The following is a 19,250-nucleotide window of genomic DNA, read 5'->3' as shown; positions in this document are numbered from 1 at the left end:
AACACTCCGCATGGTGCACATTTATTTCCTCTTTTCCTTTCCATCCTAGAAATTAGCTTGTCAAAATAGAATGGAAAGCAAAAATGCTTCTTCTCAAATTGTCTTTTTTTTTTTAAACTGGTGCTTTTTAATGCTGAGGATTTATTGTTCTAAAGTTGGTGAGTGACTAAGTCATTATACTCAAGCTGAGAGGTGGGAGAGAAATGAGTGTTTTCTCAGAGAAAATATCAGATACACAGCAAGAAAAGGAAGAGAGGAGCTCTTTTTCTTTGTTGGTCTCTTATCAAAATCTGGATGTCAGGTCCTTCAGGAATGGAATTTGCAGAAAAGCTCCAAAGAAATTGGTCATTTGGGGCCTTTACATTGCAAACATAAGTGACATAAAATAAAATTATTTCCACTTTGACTATGACCTTGTCTAAATAAGATCAGAGTTGGCGAACTCAAAAGGCTTCCATAGCCTTGGCAACTCATGACAAGAGCCTAGGGTGATTACTGATGCCATAAATAAAAGTGTCAATTTGTTAAGTCAACAACAGGAGTCACTGTGCACTTACTCCCCATGTAGGATCTCTGTCCTTAATGTGTTGTACTATGTGAATTAATGCTATAACTACAGTACTTTATACTTTATGTTTCTATGTGGGTGCAAACTGTTGAAATCTTTACTTAATATATACTAAATTGAACTTCTGTATATAAAGAGAATTGAAAATGAATCTTGATGTGAATGGAATGGGAGAAGGAGCCGGAGATGGGAGGGTTGCGGATGGGAGGGAAGTTATTGGGGGGGGGGGGGGAAGACCACTGTAATCCAAAAGCTGTATTTGGAAATTTATATTTATTAAATAAAAGTTAAAAAATAAAATTATTTCTAGCTCTGAGGAGATAATTCTAGATTATCTCTTTAACATAAATATAACTAGGAGTAACCAGTCTGAAGAATTTTACTCCCCCTACAGGTGCCATTTTAGAAAGGCAGGATATATCCTGAGTTAACGTCCAATTTGATATTTGTAGCTGGGTCATGCATCAGGCTAAATTACTAAGTCTCTTTATGTTTTAATTTCCTTGCTTCTAAAATGAATTCTGTGAAGAGTAAATGGGTTAATATATAGGCAGTACTTATATAGCAACACACACACACACACACACACACATGAAGCTGAGGGTGGGATAAAACCCAGAAGTCTTCAGAGAATGGAATACTTAACTGATCATTGAAGTTACTTGAAGCTTTGTGATTCTAAAATTTCTCTTTCTATTTGACTTACTTGTCCATATTATATAGCAGGATTTCTGGTGAAATGGTGACTGTCAGCTTTTTGAGACTAGGAACCATGTGGTACTCATCTTTACTGTGATATAAAATCTTCTGTCATATACAACCAGGATATGAAGGAAGTCAGCCATCAACAGTATCGCAGGAGGCTGTCAGGAATAACTTCATAGTGGATGGTGATGCTTGGACTTGCTTTGAAGGATGAGTAGGTGCTTGCGTAAATGTCAAGAGCAGATGCAAAGGGTTGAAAGCATTTTAGGTACAGGAAGCAGTGTGAGTAGGAGCATAGAATCCAAAGTGCTGTGAGCTGCTTGGGAGCTCCACGATTATTTTAAGTGACTAAATTGAAGGTAAATGGGTACACGATCACAGTTGGCCTTCAGTGCCACAGTAAGGTAGGTGTAGTGCTGGAAGCAATGGAAAAGCAAGCAGGAAGATTTAAGCAGAGTCATGCCATTTTCAGAGTGATGTCTTTGGAAAAGATCCTCTGGCAGCTGTGCAGAGGATAGATAGACAGGGTGTGGGACTGTGGTTGGGTCAGCCAGATAGGAAACATTTGGGTATCTATGAGAAAGAACACAAGAACCTGAACTAAGCACAGGAGGAAGTTAAGAAGTCACCAGCATTGCCATCTGTTTGTTCCAGATGAGGAACAGGGGACAAGTAGAAAATGGTTCCTAAATTTCTGACTAAGGATACTTGGTGAATGGATTTGCTTTTACTGAGCTTAATAATCCAGTAATATTAGCATTTGTGGAATGCACACCACATGGCAGGTACAAGGATAAGCATTTTTCCCATCATTTATTTTAACCCAAGTAATACTACAAAAAAATGGAGATGTTATATTATCCTTATGTTATAAATAAAGAAATTAAAGCATAAAGAAGTTAACCATGCTGCTGGAACTTCAGGGGCTGGATTTATATCTAGGTCTGTTTGGTTTAAAAATAGCGTTTACTTCCCCATAGAATTCTGCCTCTCAGGAGGAGAATAGCTTTAAGGATAAAGATAATGAGTTTCGTTTGGGAGATTTTGAGTTTAAGATGCCTGAAGGACATTTGTGTGGAATTGTCCAAAAATAAGTTGTTTGGAAACAGGGCTGTTGCTTAGGGAAGTGAACTACGTAGGAGATGTTTTTGAGGATCATTCCAAAGCCATAAGGACACCTTGAACTGGTGTTCAATGAGAGACTTTGGGGGATGAAGAATGTTTATAAAACTTTTGAATAAGTATGTAGGTTTTTGTATATTTTTCAGTAAAGCAGTTCCTCCACCAACCTCCCAAGATCAGTGTGTACAGTTTCTTCAAACCTTTAAAGCGTCCCTGCCTCTGAAGATATCAACAGCAATTAGTAGAGAATATAAAAGAAAGGAGCAAAAGTCAGAGCTGTAGGAAATATTGATTACTTAAAGTGACAGAAGTAGAAAATGTGGCAACTTTCAGAGAGGTTTCAATCTGAGAGTAGGTTGTGAGTAGAAAGACAGAATGAGAGGGAGGAATGGAGAGAGAGAGAAAGGGGATATTCTTGATATCAAAAAGGTGGTTTCTCAATAGTATTAGGTGCTCCACAAAGGTTGTGTTGGGAACCAAGGGTCCATCCTATCTGCGAGATAGGGTAGGGGTGACTTTGCCAAAGGACTTTCAGTGGCGTAGCGGGGAACAGATGTTTCATTACCATGTGATTCAAAGGATGAAGCATGAATAGCTGAGGACAGAGCTTTAATAATAAGCTTTAATAAGAAGAAGAATAAAGAAGAGATCTGTTGTATCTCTTGGGACTTCCCTATATTCTTTCCACAAAGAGGATATTGGTAAATATGTGTAGAAAGTTAAGACAGATGAAGAAGTAGTGGCAGCTACTCTTAACAACAGCTGTTCTTTGTTCTATTTCTAGACTCCATACCTACCTAACATCTGTCTTCTCAGTAACTCTGCTGGGGAAGCAGTAGTCCCTGCCTGTCGTAAGTGAGGAAACTGAAGGAGACCCTGTGGCTGAGTAAACTGCCCAATGCCATTGAGATGCATAGTGATGGATATGAGATTCAAACTTGGATTTTTCTGGCTTGAAAGTCTCTGTTCCTTTCACCACAGTAAAACTAAAGAGAAGAGAAAGAGGTGAGTAGCTGACTTGCAGCTGTTGTTGCAGTTTTCACTTGTCTATTTGCTTTCCTCCTTCCACTCCCTCTTGACGTGGTGTTGTCTTCAGAGGCAGAGCAGAGCTTTCAGAACTAGCAAGGTTGATCACAGTACCAGATTACAAGATTATTCAGAGGCTAATGAGTAATCCTGGGGTTTCCTTTCTCATCACTCTCACAGATGCTTCTACTAATGCTTTCTGATAATCAAATGACTTCCTTTGTATTCTATGAAACACTAGTCCTCAACAACAAAGGGTACATACTTAAGGGGCTCAACCTGGAAATACTATTATATTCCTGCCTACGCTTTCTATAAAGGCAATAATACTATAAAAGCAAAGGACTAAAGAGGGGTTATTTTCTGCTCAACTAAGCATCTCTACAGCACATTAGAAGCATGGAAACATTACTTTCTATTATTTAAAAAAGTTGCATAGATTTTTGTTACCTGGTTCTAAGGAAATAACATGTAAAGGAAGGGTAATAATAAGAAGAATAAACAAGAGATTAGATTCAAGAAAAGTATGAAACAATGTTGTTTCAGAGTTTCAGAGTTCTGTAACTCAATACACCATTGTAAGTTGGCCACATGGAGGGTATAATACCTGTTTAGTACTGAATGCATGAGACAGGCATATGCATAGGCCATTTCTAGAAAACCCAAGATTTTCCTGGGTATCCCTTGTAGTATTCCAGACATCATTGCTAGATGGTAACATAGGAATATTACAGAGAAATGTGATAGAGAGAGAATGTTACATTTCTTTAGGGCATAATGGAGGAAGATCCCTGATTTAATATTTTGACCTTTACATTGTGACTCATATAGTCTATCACTGAGCTTAAAATATGATACATTTTTAAAATTTTTTTAAAAAGACTTATGTTATTTATTTGAAATGCAGAGTGACAAAGAGAAAAAGAAATGTTTTCTATCTTCTGGTTCATTCCCTAGATGGCCAGAACAGCCAGGTCTGCTGGGCCAGGCTGGAACTCCATTCAGATCTCTGTAATGGGTAGCAGGGGACCAAGTACTTGGGCTACCTTCTGCTGCCTTCCCAGGCACATTAGCAGGAAGCTGGATCTGAGGCACAGTAGCCAAGAGCTACTGTACTGGTACTTCCATATGGCATGCCAGCATCACAAGCAGTGGCTTAACCAGCTGTTTAACAAGGCCTTCTCCTAATTATGATATTAATGATTACCTATCTACTCTTCTCTGTCTCTCTCCTTATCATTAAAATGAGGACATGATGTTATCTACCTAATGGCATTTTGAGAACTATATAGATAATCCATATAAAGAATTTAACACAGTGCCTGGAACTTAGCAAGTACCCAGTAAATGTTAGCTGATATCATATGATCATTCAATTCCTTTAAACTCCATTCTGGGAGGAGGTGATAATGTGGTAAGGAGCTTTGGCTTTCAAGGACATGTATAACATTCATAAAGATTGTTACTTCCCTGGGCCTTTTTGTCTCTTTGGTACCAGAAATGATTTGTTCTAGATAGGAAAAGGCATAGGTTTAGGTGGGATTCCTATCAGAAACTTGGCCTGTTTTCTTCCTAGCTATTTCTGGAGGTGACTTTGGCTATCCCTTAGGACTCTGAGTATGTGGACAAAGTAGAGAACAGAGGTAAGGATAAGATTAAAGCAAAACCTCTTTAACCAGTGAGCAAGAAGCATCCATCATTCACATTTTGTAAATGTGACTATAGTAATCTAGCCACATAAACAAGAGGAAATTAATAGGTTTAAAATGGGGGTATAAAGTTACCCAGAAGTTTGTTAGAAATGCAGTCTCTGGCTTCATACCCAAACTACTGTCTCATAATCTGTATTTTAACAAGATTTCTAGCACCTTGTGTTTGTTGTAGAGTTTGAGAAACACTGTTATAGTCCCTTGAATGAAACTGACCAAGAGGTGGGCTTAGGGTTGGTAGCAGTGGGGCTTGCAAAATGAACTTGGCCTCGTATGCACAGAATCAAAATTTATGAGAGTATACTCTTAGAAATTTGCATTTCAAAAAGCTTTTCAGAGAACTTACTATGAACACTAGAATTTGAGGATCACAGGTAAAAGGCAAACACTGAACTGAAGGAAGACATGCAATACACACTATGAACACCAGGTGTCACTATTCTACAATTTAAAAATGAGTCTAATAGTTAACAGCAAAAAGAATTATTACAAGCACATTTTCTCAATTTGACTTGTAAAGATCTAGGGAAAGTGACTTATAGATTAAACAAGTTCAGATTTTATTGAAGGTCTCCAGGATATATAGATGGTTTACAAAGAGATTTAGAGATTTTGGATATATGTGAATAAGCTTGCATCAGAAGAATAATGTCCTCACTGTACTTGGGGAAATTAAATGAATGTTTTTGTGGTTTAAAAGCCAAACTGAATTCTGCACTTTGAAAGTAGGTAAGGTGGTTCAGTAACTTTCTGAGGATATCTTTTCATTTTCCTGGACAGAGGTTTTGAAATTCTTATGTAATGCTCACATGAGGATTTTCTTTATTTGTAAAGTTTGCACTATACTGGTAGATTTGGATTCACGTTATAGCTTTTCCATCACCTCCACGTGGATTATGATGACAGCTCTTAGACATCTATTTTCATCATCTAGAATTGTGAAATGGGCATGTGAGAGTTTTCATGAGAATAATACAGATAATATAATTAATGATACAGATAAGATAATTAATAAATTTGAACAGATTTTATTGATTACAAAGCATTAAATAAGTGCAAGGTGTTATTTGAATGCTTTGTTGTCGAGGCTTTACTTTGTTATTTGATCATTTGAACTCCCCTAAGTGCCATTTCCATAAAGACAGCGCAGGTCTTTGCTAGAAGCCTAGTTGTTTTTCCAGGTTGGGATTTTCGTACTCCCCCAGGTAGGTTTACCTGACAAAGTACAAAGTACAGGACAACCAGTTAAATTTGAGTTTCTTTCCTTCCTTCTTTCTTCCTTCCATCCTTTCTTTCTTCCTTTCTTTCTTTTAAAAAATATTTTATTTATTTGAAAAGCAAAGTTACACAGAGGCAGAGAGAGAGAGAGAGAGAGAGAGAGGGAATCTTCTGCCCACTGATTCACTCTCCAAATGGCCACAGTGGCTGAAGCTGTGCAGATTCGAAGTTAGGAGCCAGGAGTGTCTTCCAGGTCTCCCACACGGGTGCAAGGGGACTTGGGTTATCTTCTACTGCTTTCCCAGGCCATAGCAGAGATAGATTGGAAATGGAGCATTTAGGACTTGAACCTGTGCCCATATGGAATGCTGGCACTGCAGGTGGTGGTTTTATCTGCTGTACCACAGCACAGGCCCTGAAGTTTCAGATACACAGTATTTTTTAGTATAAATATGGAAGGATTGAATGGAAAACTCTAATTGCTCACTTCTTCAATTTTTGCCCGATAGAGAAAACATCTGATTCAGATAGGAATATAGATCTAAAAAGGCTTTGAGATAAATCATTGCTGTCTGAAAGTTTACATCTTCAAAAATTTTCATACCTTCTATTTGAGATTATTTTTAATTTCTATTCTGCAGTTATGTTGATTTTTGATTGTGCATTAACACCTCTTTCTCTGCCCCACTGTGTGGTTATGGGAGTAGAAGGAGAGAAAAGGTAAATTTACAAAATGACATAATTCTACAGCCTTAAAATGTTATGAACAATTCTGATTCATTTCTTGTGCAGTCTCTGTCTAATTATATTTTGTGCAGTTAATAATGCTGTTACTATATATAGACTATACATAAAGAGAGCTCACATCCCAGTGCTGGAGGAGAGTAGAGAGGTGGAAGGTGGAACTTTGATATATGCTGAGTGGATAGATGTCACCCTGGGAAGAGTTTGCAGATTCACAGTACTTGGGACTTTAACAATAAAAAATAAAACCATATTTACACTTTTTGGGTGTGTGCTGAAGTGGAGTGAAGAAACACTAGGAACCCTGGTGTACAGGGTGGCCGAGTCTAACAGGAAACCCCTTGATGACTGAAGAAATGTCACCTTTGGGCTTTCCTGACTTTGGACACTAGGTGTCAGCATAAGACAATGCAGAGCTTTTAGAACTTGAGGTTGTGGTGGATGGACTGAAATAGTGAGAGAAAAGAGTTGTGAGATGAGATTTTGTTTCCTGCTGTTAACACAGAGCCCTTCAATTTGTGGTAGAATATTGAATCTTCACTAGGGACAGGAAATGTGGCAGATTCACTTCTGGGGATTTTCTCCCTTTTTTTCCATTCTAGGACTGATTATTTCTCACTTCTGCAAAGTACTTAATTAGTCTCATCAGGCCTCCAAACCTGATACCTGTGCCTAAATTTAGACATGGAGATGGAGAAGGTATTTAATTGGTAGTTAGACCCATTAGAGGGAATCAGGAGAGCAGCAGAGGGACATTGTGCTGGGGTCATTTGAGCTGAGCATGAGGGTAAGGATATAATACTGGGCTGTGTACTCCCGTCACTAAGAACATTTGCTAATTTGCTAACAGATTGCAGTGGGAATATTCCTGGAACCCTGAAGACCCAGTGGCCTGTCATTTGAGCATAGCAGGCATTCTCCCATCCCACAGGAGTATCGATGATGATGTTTGCTGAGATCAATGATGTTTATTAATTGATTAAAGATGCTTTTGTACTTAAAAATACCAATAGAATCTTGGATCAGGTAAAGTTTTCCTATATTTGATTTTTATTGATACTTCTGAATTCCAAGGAAATTATATGAATATTAAATGAGCTTTGAGACCTGTTTTCCTATTGTTTTGGGCATTCTCTGCACTCCATCTTGTATTTCTGTCCTTTCTCCTATGGAGTAAAGCAGAATGATTTAGAATGCTTAAGAGTTTGTGGATGTAAGACATCAAGCCTTTATTTGTAACAATAATCTGAAATTCAGGTTAATTTTCATGCCCTGATTCACATTCCTCCTGCCCCCTTTCCACATTTAGGTTTGTCTTCAGTTGTCTTATAACAATACTTTCCCTTAGCCAGAGTAAGGATCAGTGCCTCCTCCCTGCCCCCCGCCCCCCCACCTTTACTTGTACACATGGGCCTACTGTTTTATACATGCAGTGGACACCAAAGTCCACAGATGTGCAGATCCCTTATGTAAAACAAGCAGCACATGTTCAGTATAGAAACATTTTTTTTTCTGAATATTTTTAGTCTGTGGTTGGTTGAATCCATGGATGCAGAACTCTTGAAGGGAGGGCCAACTGTAATATTCAGTTTACCCCATGATTATAATCTAGTCTTAGTTGTTTTTTAATAGATTAACACATATGTACATGCATGCATGCACACATCCACATAATACCCAATGAACTGGATTCTAAGCTTTTTGAAAGCAGGACTGTACCCCAATGACAACTAACAATATGGTGTGTGTTGTATATACATTCTCAGGATAGCCATCTTCTGTTCATCTCTCTGGTCCTAGAGCCAAGAACACAGTAAATATTAAAAAATGTTTATTGAGATAGCTGAGAAATGTGTTCAAACTATTCTGCTGAAGTTCTAGATATTTGATAGTGGTAGATTGTGACATATAGTGTGAAAAACTGGTGCACAACCCTTCTAAAAGCTTGCTGAAGTCTTTTCTCTTCCATCACAATTTCCCCAGGCTGGCACAATCCGCACTTTTCTCCCCTTGTTCATGACTTCTCCTTTTGGTTCTGAATTAGTAATGCATTCTATATCTACACTGGGAAAAGCTCCTCACTCAGGATATCATATCTGTAGGATAGGGTTGATAATATACCTACCTAGTTGGAGTTGTCTTGTGATTAAATGACTTTATATATATACTGTACGTATATACACACACACATATGTATTTAGAATTTTTATATATATGTATTAAATGCACATATATAAATATATATTTATTTAGAACTTTTCCTGCATATAAAAGTGATCTATAGGTGATTATTTTTATTGTTGTGATTATAACATTTATTTTTAGGTGTGAATAGAACCTTTCTGAAGGGGCAGGCATCATCCCCTTTTTCATTCCTGGTATTGGTAATTTGTGTCTTTATGTTTCCTCATCCGTTTAACTACAGATTTATCAATTCTATTAATTTTTCTTATACTATTAGTTTTTTTTCTTCTTTGTTTTTAAAACCATTGATTTCTTTATACTTCTTCCTACTTGTTTTGGGCTTTTTTAAAAATTCGTTTTGTAGTTTCTTATGATATATAATTTGTTGGAGACCATACTTCTTTTCAGATGCAAACATTTTTCTTAATTTTTCTTATACTGTTTCAGCTGCATACTATACATTTCAATATGTTGTGTTTCAATTTTGTGCTGTTAAAATATTTTCTACTTTTTTGTCATTTCTTCTTTATTTATGAATTACTCACAAGTGTGTTGTTTTATTTGCAAATATTTGGAGATTTTCCAGATTGCTTTCAGTTGAAATAGCAACATAACTTTGTGTGATTTCAATTCTAAATTTCTTTTGTGTGTGTGTGTGTGTGTGTGTTACTTAATTTTTTAAAACTTTTATTTAATAAATATAGATTTTGGATTATAACATTTTCCCCCCATAACCTCCCTCCCACCCATAATTTCTTAAGACTTGTTTTAAGGTACTAAATGATGTAAACATACAATGAGTTCTTGCAAAATATGTATATTATGCTTCAGTTGGTCATGGTGTTTTATGAAAATGTCAGTTAAGTGAAGTCAGTTGATAATGTTGTTCAAGTCTTTTATATCCTTCAGATTTTCTGACTCCTTATTCTATTAATTATTGAGAGAGAAACATCAGTCTTCAGATAAAGCTGTCTCCCTTGATCCATGGGGGATATATTCAAAGACCCCTAGGGGGTGCCTGAAACTGCAGATAGTGCTGAACCATGTCTATGTCTATATGGATACGGATATAGATAGTTATTGTTTTTCCTATATACATATTGATGAACTTTCACCTTTTCACTTAAAGTAAGCACTTTATAGTTTTTTTTTCATATCTGCATTGCCAGCAATATTACTGTTTTACTTTGGGGGCATTATTATTAAGTAAAATAAAGGTTACTCGAACACAGAAGCACTGTAGTACCTGACCTTCAATGTGATAATCAAAATGGCTACCATAATAGCATAGACATGCTGGACATAGGAATGATTCATGTTCTGAGCAGGATGGAATGTGATTGCCTGAGATTTCATCAAGCTACTCCAAACAGCATGCAATTTAAAACTATGGATTGTTTGTTTATGGAATTTTGCCTTCTATATTTTTGGACATAGTTGACTATGAATATCTGAAACTGTGGAAAGTGAAAGTATGGGTAAGGAGGGACTGCCGTATAAGGGAAGATCTGTATATGTCTCCTTTCGGTGCTATCAGTTGTAATGCTTGTAGTTTGAAGTCCTGTTTGTAGGTGTTGAATACAGGCTGCCATAACAGTGTAACATAGAGTGGTTGACTTAAATAGAAAACACATTTTTTCACAGGGCTGGAGGCCAGAACACACAGGATCACAGTGCTGACATAGTTTCTGGTGAGGGCTATCTTCCTAGCTTGCAGATGACTGTCTTCTCACTGTGCCCTTCATGGCAGAAAAACACCTCCAAGGTCTTTCCTCTTTTAGATAACACTTCTAATAAATTAGGCCTCAGCACTTATAACCTCATTTAATGTTAATCACTTCTATAGCGTCCTTATTTCCAACACAGTCACATACATGGGAGTCAAGACTACAGATATGAATTGTGGGGCCACACAATTTGGTCACACATATAGGATTGTTGTGCCTTCGTCATGAATTAACTTTTTCTCACTATGAAATACTCCTCTTTTAACCATTATAATTTTCATTGATCTAAAATACTTTGATATTAATAATGCCACTCAAATTTTATTTTTTTAAAGATTTATTAATTTATTTGAAAGGCAGAGTTACAGAGAGGCAGAGAGAGAGAGAGAGAGAGAGAGAGAGAGAGAGATCTCTTTGATCTACTGGTTCACTCCCCAAATGGCTGCAATGGTTGGAGCTGGGCTGATCTAAAGACAGAAGCCAGTAGCTTCTTCCAGGTCTCCTATGTAGGTGAAAGGGCCCGAGGACTTGGTCCATCTTCCACTGCTTTGCCAGGCCATAGCAGAGAACTGGATCAGAAGTGGAGCAGCTGGGACTTGAACTGGCACCTACATAGTATGCCAGCACTACAAGTGGTAGCATTACCTGCTACACAACAGAACTGGCCCCTCAAATTTCTTTTGATAAGTGTTAGCATGGTATGTACTTTTCCATCCTTTTATTTCTTGTATTTTTGGTGCAGTGCGGCAAATTTTGCCTTTTAAATGGAATCTTGAAATTATTTTTGTTTAATGTCATTATTCAGTTGGTTAAATAAAGCCTACCAACTTGTTATTTTCTATTTGCCTTTCCTGCTCTTTGTTTTGGTTTCCTGTTCCTCTTCCTTTTCATGAATAAATTGACTATTTTTATAGTCATATTTTATTGACATCTTTGGGGGTATACCTTCTTGTTTTGTTTTTCATTGGCTTTTCTTGAGTTGCCAATATCCACTTTTAACTTGGTTTATATCAAATAGTATTAGACATCCACGTATGTAAAATAGGAAGTTTACAATATTGGATTTTGTTCTCATTATCGCTTGTGTTATTGTTATGTATTTTTTTTTAACTCTATCATTTGGGGCAAGTCAGCTTGAGCATGTCCCAAATTATACATCTCTTCCCTCTCTTATTCCCACTCTTATGTTATGTATTTTGTTTTCAGATATGCTATAGAACCCACACTATATTATTCTAATTTTTGCTTTAGTCACTTAAGTTTTGAAAAATGAGAAAATTATTTTTTTACATTCTCATATGTACTTCCCATTTCTGGGATTCTTCAATCTTTCATTGAGGTTTGACTAGTGTTATTTCAGCTCTGTCTAAAGAACTTCCTTTAATATTATTGGAGGGTTATTCTCGTGGTGATGAATTCTCTTCATTTTGTTCAGTTTATATTACTCTTTTTTTTTTTTTTTTTTTTTTTTTTTTTTTTTTTTGACAGGCAGAGTGGACAGTGAGAGAGAGAGACAGAGAGAAAGGTCTTCCTTTGCCGTTGGTTCACCCTCCAATGGCCGCCCCGGCCGGCGCGCTGCGGCCGGCGCACCATGCTGATCCGATGGCAGGAGCCAGGTACTTATCCTGGTCTCCCGTGGGGTGCAGGGCCCAAGCACTTGGGCCATCCTCCACTGCACTCCCTGGCCACAGCAGAGAGCTGGCCTGGAAGAGGGGCAACCGGGACAGAATCCGGCTTCCCGACTGGGACTAGAACCTGGTGTGCCGGCACCGCAAGGCAGAGGATTAGCCTAGTGAGCTGAGGCGCCGGCCAGTTTGTATTTACTCTTCATTTTTGAAAGGTGTTTTCTCTTGGTCAAGAATGGTAGGTAAACAGATTGTTTTTGCCTTTCTATATATGTGGCTTTCATGGTTTATTATTGCTGTGTATGTTCTATAACAAAGCACCTTATTTTCCTGGCTGATTTTAAGATTTTCTTTTTGTCACTAATTTTTAGCAATTCTATTATTTAGAGCCTTCAAATGCAATACCCCTCTTGAAGCTTCTACTTGATGCTCTATCTAGTTTGTTGCTGTTAGTTTTGGCGTTTATTTTCATTCTGGCTGGTGGCAACATGAATTACTACTAGTCTTCTCAGTTACAAGGTTTTTCTCACTATTCCATTCCTTTTTATTCCCCTAGATTGGGTCATTTCCTGTCATGCATGCATACACCTGTATTCAGCCAAAATATGTGAATCCCATGGCAGATCTGGGGAGTCTGTCTTTGTGCAGCTCCTTTCTCTGTGATACTGTGTCCTACTCATTCCACCTTTCTTGGTTCTCTTTAATTTTAATATCTGGTTTTTTTTCAACTCAGAGAGACTGCCTGACTCTGTTGTTGCCTGGAAGCTGCTTATAGGAGTTAAGCTGGTGCATCTTGCACTTTCATCATCTGTTTTCTTTCTTTCATGGACTGGAGTCCTGTATGCCTCTTCTTTAATGTCCGTAAACCACTATTTCTCATATTTTCTGGTTGTTTATAACGTGGGATGTGGTAACAGTGCTAAGCCCATCCCATTTTTAAAAGGATTTAATTATTTATTTATTTGAGAGATGGACAGAGAGATGGACAGGTCTTGCATATACTGATTCACTCTTCAAATTCTTTTTTTTTTTTTAAAGATTTATTTATTTTATTTGAAATTCAGAGTTACATAGAGAGAGAAGGAAAGGCAGAGAGAGAGAGAGAAAGAGGTCTTCCATCTGCTGGTTCACTCCCCCAGTTGGCCACAAAGGCTGGAGCTGCACCAATCTGAAGCCAGGAGCCAGGAGCCAGGACCTTCTTCCAGGTCTCCCACAGGGGTGCAGAGCCCCAAGGCCTGGGTCATCTATTGCTTTCCCAGCCCATAGCAGAGAACTGAGTCAGAAGTGGAGCAGCTGGGACTTCAGGCGGCGGCTTTACCTGCTACACCACAGCGCCAGCCCCTCCAAATTCTTGAAATAGCTGGGACTAGGATACACTGAAGCCAGGATCCAGGAATTCCATCTGTGTTTGCTGTGTGGATGGAGCAACCCAAATCCTTAAACTATCACCTGCTGCCTCCCAGGGTGCACATTAGCAGGAAGCTAGAATGAAAAGCAGAGCTGGTACTCAAACACATGAACTCTGATATGGGATGCAGGTGACCCAGATATCTTAAGGACTGTGCCAAAGGCCCACATTAAACTCATGCCTTTTATCTCTCTTTTGGCTTGAAGCGAAAGTATCTGAATGTATGCTGAAAGGTGATTTTTTTCTGACATCTTAACTCTATACTCTAGAGTTTATGATAAAAGAGAATAGCCAGAAATTAATGCTAGTACTAGTGCCTGTATGGATATTCTAGTAATTGCTAGATAATGATAAATAAAAATATCATGAAGATTATTTGTATTATAAAGCTATTTGACCTGTACATCAACTATGGTGCAGCAATATCATGAAATGCAGTATCCTTTTCTGCTACAGTCTGCAAGTCTTAGAATTTTAGAACATATTACTCTCACTATTTCAGATGCAGTAATTGAAGTTCAAATAGATTATTAAATTTCTGTCTGGCAGACAATTGCCAGGAAGGGTCCAAATAGAATTCATATGCCAGCTGCCTTAATGGTTTGTGAAATACTATAGGTAAATGAGAGGCAGTTTTAATATTGTGACTTCAAGGTGAAAGATTGTTGTTTAACTTCCTAATAGATAAACACATTATTGCCTTTCAGTTCACTTTTGTTTAAAAACAGCTTCTTCTGGAATTTTTCACTGATACATTGCTTTAGCTTTGACACAAATCCCCAAGGTGTCAGTGCAAAATTTAGCATCTAAATCTTCTTTAAAATGAATATAGAATTTTCATGAGCATAGTAATACCATTTAGAAATAATATAAATGTGCATACATGTGAATATGTATATATAGTTTTGAAGTCTATAAAAATTATAATTTCAGCATTTTCATTAGTCTTTTAAGGTATCGAATTTTTCAATAAAAGTACTCTCTATTATTGTGCACTTAGAGATTTTTTTCTAGGCAATATTATGTGAATTCATTGCTTTCTCAGAGCTTGCTATGGATTTTCCAATTATGCATGGAATAGATTGAATAAATTTTTCTCTTTTGTGGCAGTTTTAACTATCTTTAAAAAATAGTTTAAATCCCTAGTTACTGCATCTCAGTGTTAATTACTTTAAGAAATGCTCCCTAGAAAAAAATCTCACTATTAATAGAAAAATTTTCTTATAATAGCCAATTACAAATTTTAGCCAGGATTCTTAATAAATTTCTCTTTGATATGAATTTTTAAATACCAATTATAATGAATCTGCTTCTGTAAATCAAAGAAGTGGTTAAAACCAAATGATCCAATTACAGGTTTATTTTAAATATTAATGAATAAGGAAAACGTTTTAGCTCCTTAAGATGCTATTTTTCCCTTTATAGAATGTCAGCAAAGTAATCAATCTTACTTTGATTAGACTTGTGTCTTGTCTTCTTTTTCTATTAAATTTCTGGAGACTTTTCATTTGCTGGAGGAAAAATCACTCAGAATGGTATGGGGCAGTGAGAAATAACAGCTAGGAATTTTCCAGGGCTTTGAGGGTGGATAAACTGAGAAGACATGAGTGACTGCTGTACTCTGCGTTCAACTGTGTTTGTTGTGCTTCTCCAATTTCATTATAAGCAGGTTTGAGTCCCAACTGCTCTACTTCTGATCAGCTCCCTGCTATGGCCTGGGAAAGCAGTGAAGATGGCCCAAGTGCTTGGGCCCTGAGTGGGAAACCTGGAAGAAGCCCCTGACTCTTGTCTTTGGATCTACCCAGCTCCTGCTGTTGTGGCCTTCTGGGGAGTGTACCAGCTGATGGAAGACCTCTCTCCCTCTCTCTTTGTGCCTCTGCTTCTCTATAACTCTTGCTTTCAAATAAATAAATATATATTCAAAAATTGTATAATTGCTTTGATTGTATAAGTATCATAATTATCTAATATTAGGACATTTTCATCACCCCAGGAAAATTTTGTACCCATTTGCAGTCACTCTGTTATTCCCTATTCCCCTAGCCCATACAATTGCAAATCTACTTTTTGTCTCTATGGATTGGTCTATTCTGGGCATTTCAAATAAATGGAATCTTAAAATGTAGACCTTTTGTGTCTGGCTTCTTTTACTTAACTTACTATTTCCAAGGTTCATTCATATTGTTCCATGTATTTCTTTTTATGATGCAAAAACATTCCATTGCATGGATATACCACATTTTGTGTATCCATTCATAAGCTGATGGGCATTTAAGAGCGCTAATTCTTCTTAAATGTTTAGTAGAATATAGCAATGAAGTCATGTGGTCCTGGGCTTTTTTTTTTTTTTTAAAGTTGTATTTATTTATTTGAAAGATCAAGTGACACACACACACACACACACACACACAGATCTTCCACCTGCTGATTTACTTTTTTGACAGGCAGAGTTAGACAGTGAGAGAGAGAGACAGAGAGAAAGGTCTTCCTTTTTCTGTTGGTTCACCCCCCAAATGGCCGCTACGGCCCCTGCACCCCTGTGGGAGACCCGGAAAAAGCTTTTGGCTCCTGGCTTCAGATTGGCTCAGCTCTGGCTGTTTCAGCCATTTGGGGATTGAACCAGCAGATGGAAGACCTCTCCCCCCCACCCCACCTCTCCTCTCTCTTTGTATCTCTGACTTTCAAATAATATATATAAATCTTTTTTAAAAAAAAGGTGTAATTTTTTAAATTTATTAAGGAAATTGTTGAAGTGACTTCTGACTTAAAACTGAAAAGCTGTCACCTCTGAAGTACTCTTTGAAGGACATTTGGAAATGTTCGTCCTCTCTACAGCAAAGGAGAGCAAATGATGGAATCACATTAAGAAGTCTATTTACAGACACATGGAAAGTGGGGCAGGAAGAAAAGATTGTTAGGTCCTTTTACAAAGTGTTCTGAATGCTTGATTTGGGAGCTGTCTCTCATAAGAAGCACTGGCAAAAAATGGGAGTAAGCTTTGATAAATCATATTCTTTAAAAGAATTTTTGTGTATGTTTAAGGTATACAATATAGACAGTAATGATATGAAAGGCTTCACAAATTTTGTTTCATCTGTGTTCATGGGCCACAAAGTGCTCTGAATGCTTGATTTGGGAGCTTTCTCTCATAAGAATTACTGGAGAAAAATGAGTGGCATAAGCTTTGATAAATCATTTGTTTTAAAATAATTTTTGCATTTATCTAAGGTATACAATATAGACAGTAACTATATGAAAGGCTTCACAAATTTTTTTTTTTGATTCTGTGTTCAGGGGCCACACAAATCTCTGTATCATTTAATTGTGCTGGCAAAGCTAGCATTTACTCTTGTCAGTTTAAGTTGTGATAGGGAGAAGAAAAGGAGAAGAGCTCAGCTCACCCCCTTCATTGCCTCAGCACTTGGGCTGTATTTTAATAAGCCCCAGGCTGCCCTTGAAACCCTAGGATGAGAAGATACTTTACTTTGTTGGGTTAGCCTCTGTGTTACTTTAGGGTTCAGCCAGAAAAACAGAAGTCATGCTAGGTCCCTCTGTAGATGAAATTTTTTCCAGAGAGCAGGTTACACAGATGACAAAGAGGTAACTTGAGGGATGTGAATGGGGCTCTCAGAAGCTGAACCATGGAAGAAAGGACTACTTTAAGGGATTTCCAGGTCTCTGGAGGTATCCGAGGGGACAAAGAAAATGGGGTGCAGGGACAGATGCCCTCAAGATTACACCATCTTGCCCTCTGTCTTCCGGCAGCATCCCCCATATGCCAAACACAATCTGGCAAGAGACAGGCACACCAAGTACATTTATGCAATGGGGATTGTATGAATTAACTTATCGCCCCTCTCCCACCTGTGACAGGCTCCCTCCCGTACAACCTCACTCACTACTGTTTTCAGGGCTCATGTGTACATGTGTTTGCATATGCATATCTTAGATCATTCCTGGCTTTGTTTCCTAATCATGAGAAAAGTGCAAGTGCTAATTTAACAGTGTATGCAAAATGACAGCTAACACCCTTATTTTCAATTGGCACTTAACATTTACATAATGCCAAAACATCTGGTCCTTCCCATCAATCCAGGCATGCAGTTAGTCCAGTTGATTGCTGAACAGCTGGCTGCTTAACTGGAGTTTTGATTATGGCTGAATTGGCTGGATTTTTGGTGTCTTGTAGACTAATGTTTTGACTGGCTAAAGATGGAACAGAGCCAGTTAGCAGAGAGACTAGTAATAAATTTGTGAAATTAAACTTTCATATAGAATTTCATAGAAAAGATAATTACTTCAAGTAGTTTTCAAGACCAGTCTCAGAAGCTCTGAACCCTGGTTAAGGGTATCTCTGTTGTCCTCTGCCTGTGTGTTCAGGGTCTTGTGACTGCCTATGGCCATGCACCCTTAAGGCACCTGTTTTCTGCATGTTTTCTCCCTGGGCAGGATCTCCAGCTTCCTAATTTTTAGCTTTTCTTTCTCTTTCCCCAGCAGCTCCTTTCATTACATCCCATCTGTCCCAAGATTGAGAGGTCTGCTCTCAGTTGCAGGATCAAGGCATCCCAGAGACAAATTCTCCTGAAGTTGTTTGTGGATGAGATACATTAACATGTATCTCTTCATCTTGCCGTATGTGAAAGTGGTCACAGCTGAGACTGGAATTCAGGCATACTTGGCAACTTTTTATCTTGTGCTTGCCAGAAACATGCTTGCAGAAATACTGAGGAATATGTCCTGGAAAAAGGAGGAACTAGATGGGTTGGGCCCTCAGCAGAGAGCCTTGGCTGTCATGGAGGCAGGATCAGCATGTGTTATGGGTCCTGGACCTACAGGAATATATCTGAGCTTTGTGGTGAGCAGAGGGACTCTTCCTAAAATTTTAAGGAAAGCTGGGGGTTGAGGGAGAAGAGTAGTGAGAGAGAGAACTTCAGTTCAGTCACCTAAGCAACAGTCCTTTCGCCAAAGCAAAATGAAAGGGATATTTCTTTCCTTGAAATAGACCTTGATAGATTTGATTTTTGCAGGGTTCTATTAGAGACTAGAGTACTTATAGGAATGATGACTGAGGTCAAGGGTCATCACAGGAGTTTTCAAGGATATTATTATTTAGGTATGAGATAGCTACTGCAGACTTGCACTCATTGAAAAGATGTATACAGAAGATGGCTAGAGGCCTGAGGGCCTGTCACAAGTGGATGTACAAGCCAGGGA

General features: G+C 37.9%; 1 long non-coding RNA gene across 5 annotated transcripts in view; it reads left to right on the top strand.

Annotated features, from left to right (window-relative positions):
* Positions 1 to 19,250, top strand: part of LOC103348757 (uncharacterized) — a 43,979-nt gene that overhangs the window by 922 nt on the left and 23,807 nt on the right. For 2 of the 5 annotated variants that reach the window (XR_517050.5, XR_016231552.1), the window contains exons 2-3: positions 3,180 to 3,400; positions 15,706 to 16,161. This is a non-coding gene — a long non-coding RNA (uncharacterized LOC103348757). Of the gene's footprint in view, positions 1 to 3,179; positions 3,401 to 4,997; positions 5,065 to 7,942; positions 10,511 to 15,705; positions 16,162 to 19,250 lie in introns of those variants that run through there. The other 3 variants (XR_016231551.1, XR_016231550.1, XR_007920401.3) reach the window with 3 other exon arrangements.

This window comes from Oryctolagus cuniculus, chromosome 3 (assembly GCF_051225735.1).
Source record: "Oryctolagus cuniculus isolate XC-2025 breed Fujian yellow rabbit chromosome 3, ASM5122573v1, whole genome shotgun sequence".
Lineage (NCBI taxonomy): Eukaryota > Metazoa > Chordata > Mammalia > Lagomorpha > Leporidae > Oryctolagus > Oryctolagus cuniculus.
Note: the sequence above shows the minus strand (reverse complement) of the source record. Positions and strands in the feature narration are given on the sequence as shown.